Source organism: Acomys minous (assembly GCF_964271855.1).
Source record: "Acomys minous genome assembly, chromosome: 18".
Taxonomy (NCBI): domain Eukaryota; kingdom Metazoa; phylum Chordata; class Mammalia; order Rodentia; family Muridae; genus Acomys; species Acomys minous.
The window spans coordinates 41413112-41419449 of NC_140501.1; the positions used below are offsets into that span (position 1 = coordinate 41413112).

Sequence of the window (6338 nt, forward strand, 5' to 3'; positions counted from 1 at the left end):
CAGAACGTGACCTGGTATTGTGCATAGCTAGCACTGAGGTGTCTGGCTTCCATCTGCTTGGTAAGGGGCTGGCAAATGTGGACACCAGGCAAAACTTGGATGCTGCACTCCCAGCCCTGGGGCTCACCCCACCCCCATCCTCCTTCCACTCATCCACAGGAAAGACAGACTACGGCCTTGTTTATGGATTTTCCCAAACACGTTCCCAGAAAACGGGAGCTAAAATATCCCGGGGTGGGGGTGGGGGCAGGGGTGAGGGGATGTCATAGTGGTGGTTTTAAAGACAGTGACCTGGATAGCGTTGCCATCTAAGACAGTCACCAGAACACTGGGGCAGAGCTGACTGTCCCTGGAGAGATGAGGGATGATATTTGTGATATGCAGCAAGGGTGACCAGAAGGAACAGGTTGAAGTATGTATGGGAAGTTTAATCACTGAATAACGAGAAGAGATAAATGCTTAGGAGCACAGCTGAGGCGGGGCTGTGAGTCAGAATATCAGATTTAAGGATGTAGGAAGAGACAAGATGTGATTGAAGGAGAGACAAAGAGGAGAGAAGTAGAAATAATATTCGCATCATCTAATAGGAGTCCCAGGATGGACAAAAATAAAAGAAATAAAAAGTTGAGTGAAAGGGAGGTGAACTTCTCAGAGTGACAGTTGGAAAATCAAATTAAAGGGCCTGCAGCAATTAGGAGAGTTCTACACCTAAACATTACCCAACTGTTTAAAAAAAAATCATAAAATTCACAGGCAATAGACAGAGCTAGGAAAAAAAATTATCCTGGGTGAGGTAACCCAGACCCAAGGGGACAAATATGGTATGCATTTGCTTATGTGTATTAGCTGTTAAGTTTTCAGTAAGCCAGCTACAATACACATGAAGACAGAGGTTAAGTCTAGAGTAAGGGACTCGGGGTACATGTCACTAGGAAGGGGACAGGAAGTAGATAGTTATGGCTGGGTAGGGCAATGTGGGATAAGAGGGCCTGGGACTTCAAACAAGAAGGGGGAGAGAAGAGAAGGTAAGGAATGTGATATAGGGAGGATCAGCTAAAACTAAGGGCGTCTGAGCAGTTGTGCAGTACACACATGTACACATATGAAAGAAATCGTAAGGGAATCCTCAAATAGCAAGGGAGAGAAAGCCCGATGACACATTTCTGATCGCCAAATGACCCTCCAGTGCTGTGAATGGGTTGCACTCAGTCTGTTGTTGGCTAAAGGGCCCGGGAAACCCCCTCCTCCATCGCCTAAGCTCTTTCTCTCCTGCCATGGTCCCCGCTTTCTACTTGACCTAAACACACCTGTACATACATGCACACATATTTACAGATACACACTTAAGTGTGGATTTCAGAGAAGAAAGAAAGCATGGCATTTGTCTTTCTGAGTCTGGCTAATTTGTCTGTCTTAGTACAATGATGTCTAGTTCCATCCCTCTTCCTCCAAATGGCATTTTTCTAGGAGAGAGAGAGAGAGAGACAGAGACAGAGACAGAGACAGAGAGACAGACAGAGACAGAGACAGACAGAGACAGACAGACAGACAGACAGACACACACACACACACACACACACACACAGAGAGAGAGAGAGAGAGAGAGAGAGAGAGAGAGAGAGAGAGAGAGAGACAGAGACAGAGAGAGAGAGAGAGAGAGAGAGAGAGAGAGAGAGAGAGAGACAAAGACAGAGACAGAGACACACAGAGAGACAGAGATAGAGACAGAGACAGAGAAAGACACAGAGAGACACACACACACACAGAGACAGAGACAGAGAAAGACACAGAGACAGAGAACAGAGAGGCAGAGAGACAGAGACAGAGAGATCATGTTCTTGTCGCCTTCTTTGATCTGGTTTCTTTCTGGAGACACCATTGAACTTTTGTTCTTACTGATGATAACTCTAAGCTACATGTAAGCACTTCTAGGTAGCCAGTTGGAGATTGAAAACCAGATAGAAAGAGGCTGCAAGGGCTGGCCTAGCAAGGCTGTCATAAGGCACATGGTCTCAGCCTTCCCCGACCCGCCACCAACTGTCAGCATAAACAAGTTCAGCCAGCATCAGCTGAGCCCAAAGTAGAAGCTATAAAGCTGCAAACTACACCACGGGGTGTTTTTATGTTGCTAAATTTTAGAGCAGTTTGTTATGCAGCCAAAACAAACAAACAAACATCAAAAAACCAAAACCAAAACAAAAAAACTGCCCTACCTGTTACCATCGTTTATTTTTAGTCATCATTTTTTATAATAAAAATGCCTTTTCGCTTTTACATATTATTTCTGTCCTTTTGTGCCTCCATCTCAATTTATTGTGCTATAAGCTGGAGGTTAAAGTACCCCTCAAGGCTCAGATAAGGGGAAAAAGAATTTTAATATGGAAAGGCAACTTAAAGGTGACACTTGAGTCAAGTTAGAAGTAAGAGTGGGAGTTAGTTATGCAAAACTGTGCTGTGTGGGGAAGAAAAGGAGGGCATGTGGGTGCAGGAGGAAGGACAAACCATAGTAGGACGCTAGAGAGGCTGACAGGGATGGCACTTACAGTTTTCACTGGGTGCCCTTGTCATTCTCATGAATTTTCGTGGCTCTCATGCTGGTCATGTACCACTGGACCTCACACAGGGAAGCCTCGTCCTAGGAACCTTACCCTGGCCGTCTCAGGGGAACTTTTGAAAACATTCACCACATTTGTAAAAGATGCCCCTAAATGCAATGGCTGGCACCCCCTTCCTCCTCAGAGAGGTGGGAAGCTCTGTGGAGAGACGGAGGAGCTCTGAGTTGGAAGCAAGTGTTGTCGGTTCAGCTGTCTGCTAACTTCAGTAGAGGCGTGTGCGTGCGTACGTGCGTGCGTGCGTGCGTGCGTGCGTGCGTGAAGCAGCCAGGCTTTGTCACAAAGGCAGCCGCGAGGCTGGTCAGGGAAGAGCTCCTTGAATCTCACTCAGCTAGGAAAACAGGATAGACAGCGGAAAATGGATGAAGAGAGGGAACTGGGTAGGAGAGGGGCTGTGGGGAGGGAAACGAAGTGGGGATCAGTTGTGGAGAGAGTGAGGAAGGGAGGTGAGAGGGCTTGGAGAGAAAAGGAGAACTGAGGGTGAGGTCATCTCTCAGACAAGCTGCTCCGTGGAGGATATGGGCATGTCTCTAGCTCAGCCTCCTGGCAGTGAGGGACACCAGACTGAGGGGGCCACCTTCTAGCCAGGCAGGACTTACAGTGGTGAGAGGGGAACACCAACCCACCTACAAAACCTTCGACCCAAATTTTACCCTGTCTGCAAGATGTGCAGAGATAAAGGTAGAGCAGAGACTGAGACAGTGTTCAACCAATGCTGGCCTGACCTGAGACCCACCCCGTGGGAGAGAGCCACCCTCTGACACATTAACAACACGCTACTATACCTATACATTTATAGCCTGTAACCGATAGGCAACTTGATCTTCATGTGGGTCCCCTAGTAAGTTGAGTGGGTGCTGTCTGTGACATGGACTCTGCTGCCCGCTTTTCAATCCTATCCCCCTAATGGGGCAGCCTTGCCTGGCCTCAGTGAATGAGGATGAACTCAGTCCTGATGTGACTTGATGCTGGAGTGGGTTGGTTGGTGGGGGTGGGGAGGGGTGGGGTGGGGGGTCCCTTTTTCTAAGAAGAAGGGGAGGGAGCCCAGGGGGATGAGGGTGGGAGGGTAGGAGTGGAAGGAGAGGAGGGAGGAGCTACGACTGGGATGTAAAAATATGTAAATAAAAAAGAAATCTTACAAAAGAGTGGTAAACAGGCAAAGAAGGAGGCAGGAGAGTTCCACGTATCATTGGAGGGTGTGACACCAGGCAGACAGGGAATAACGGAGGGTTTTTGCCTAAAGGGGGTCAGAGTTGACTTACTCAGCTTCAAGGAGCCACATCACCTCTCTGAATGTAGTAATTTCTCAGGTCACTATGGACCTCAGGGTGCTGGGCAGGGTTCTTCACAGCCTTGCCCGGGCCTCTCCTGTCCACTATTTTTAGAGTCTGAACAATGTCCAGGGAGAAGGTCAACTATACGTCCACCTGTTTACTCAGCTGTTCCTTGCACATTGATGAGCCTCCTCTCTGCTGTGTGAGTTATCTTCTCTTGTCCCTGCCATCCACTGGTCTCCGTGTTCTATGCCTATGTTTAAGTTTAGAGTTTACATGTTCACTTAAATCTAGATTCCCCATATGATGGCAAACATGAAGGGCCTGTCTTCCTCTCTCCATCATCCTCTCACGTTCTCCTCCCATCCATTTAGATCCCTTCCTCTTTCCACATAGTCCCCCTTCTACTCTTAATGTGTGTGTGTGTGTGTGTGTGTGTGTGTGTGTGTGTGTGTGTGTGTGTGAACATCTAACTCTGAGCATCCAAATGTTCCTAGCAGCTTCATTCGCTATCACTGAAAACTGGAAGAAACCCAGGTGTTTCAATAGGTGATAAAATAAATAAATATCATCAATGGCAGATTGTTCAGCAATAAAGGGACTTGAGCTGTGCTTCCTTGACATACCATAAGGGCATTTAGCTACTAAGTGCTTACTGCTCAGTCAATGAAACCACAGTGTCTGACTCCAAACACTCTGGCCTTTTGGAAAAGGCACAAGGTTAGGGAATGTCCAAAGTTTGGAGAGGAAAAGGTAAGAAAGTTGAGTGAAATGTGGGCTTGTTGTTTTTGACAGATGAGGAAGGTGCAGGAGACAGGCTGTGCTGTCCTGCATGCCAGCCAGGCCAGCAGAACTGATGGCATCCGGGCCACCTTTAGAGCCTCCATATAGGGCTGGAGAGCTGACTCAGCGGCCGAGAGCACTTGCTCTTTCGAGGTCTGAAGTTGATTCCCAGCACCTGCATCTCATGGCTCACAATCACTTACAGTTGCAGCTTCAGGAGATAAGATAGCTCTTTGGCCCCTGAAGGCCCTGGCACACATTCAAGCATGCACACACAGACATATACTCATTAAAACAAACAAACAAACAAAACAAAATACAAAACCCTATATGAAGCTCTTAGTGTTTATTTTCCCATCATATTTATATCTTTACTATTAGAATGCTGAAAGTTTTAAGTATTAAGACCTTTACTATATTTTTTTCATAAATTACTATTGTTTCTTTACTATACAAGATATCTAAAAGTACGCAATGCACTGGGTATATTTTCCAATAGGAGGGAGAAGGCTACTGTGCTAAAAAGTTGGAATCCCTATGTGGTATACTTTGTTGTCAGTCTCTGCATCTCTTTTTAACCCTGGGCGTATCAGTCAGCCTAGGTCAGCCAGCACACAGGCACACTTGCTAAGAGGCTCTGTTTCAGTCAGTGTTCTAGTGCTGTGAAGAGACGCTGTGACCATGGCAACTCTTATAGAGGAAAGCGTTTAACTGGGGCTGGCTTACAGATTCAGAGCTGTAGTCCATTATTGTCATGCTAGGAAGACATGAGAGTTCTACATCTGGATTGGTGGTGGTGGTGGGGAGAGACAGAGACAGAGACAGAGACAGAGACAGAGACAGAGACAGAGACAGAGACAGAGACAGAGACAGAGACAGACAGAGACAGAGACAGAGAGAGAGACAGAGTGAGAGACTGGGCCTGGCTTGAGCATTTGGTACCCCAAAGCCCACCCTAGTGACACACTTCCTCCAACAAGGTCATACCTCCTAATCCCTGTCTAGTACTGTCACTCCTTAATGACCAAACACTTAAATCTATGAGCCTTATCAGAGCATTCCTATTTCAAACCACCACAGCTTCTAAACCTCAAGTGCTGGGGGGAATCTTAGTAAGTGGCCCAGAAATAGAGCTCTGGGCCCCCTTTCTGCTTATCGTCACAGAGCTTGCTGAAGGGCTCGCCCATCTTACCAGCCACCCAGTGGGAGCCATACAGAGAAAGAAAGTTGGAAAATGCCTTCGCTTGTAAGGACAAAAGGGAATTGGTGATTGAGGTTATTTTATTCCGGCATCGAGCAATGGCTGCTGCGGCCAGTTGTGACCCACTGGTCTCAGTGCCCCAGAAACGTGGGTCTGTCATCACGTGGCACTAGCCACGTGATTTTATACTCGAGGTAAGTCGTTTGTGCGGCTGGTGAAGTGCAGGCACTGCAGGATACCTTAGTCCTTAAGATGAGCGTGCTTGGTTCTCCTACCAGCGGCAGTGGGAGCGGTTTTCACGGTGGGGTCCTGACACCTGTTCACTTGGACCTCACGGTTAAAATCCTTATTTTCATAGCGATTCCTTTCCTAGCGTTGGCATTTGAATGGGCGGAGCCGAAGTAACTAACACCCATTGCGTTCTTCCTACCCAAGCACAGACATGGTAATTTGTAACTATTATTGTGT

At 47.2% G+C, this 6338-nt stretch overlaps 1 long non-coding RNA gene across 1 annotated transcript; it reads left to right on the forward strand.

Annotated features, from left to right (window-relative positions):
• Positions 1-2906: 2906 nt before the first annotated feature.
• Positions 2907-4937, forward strand: LOC311589660. Its single transcript, XR_014776604.1, has 3 exons — positions 2907-2992; positions 3998-4088; positions 4682-4937. It is a non-coding gene; the product is annotated as an uncharacterized lncRNA (long non-coding RNA).
• Positions 4938-6338: the final 1401 nt, after the last annotated feature.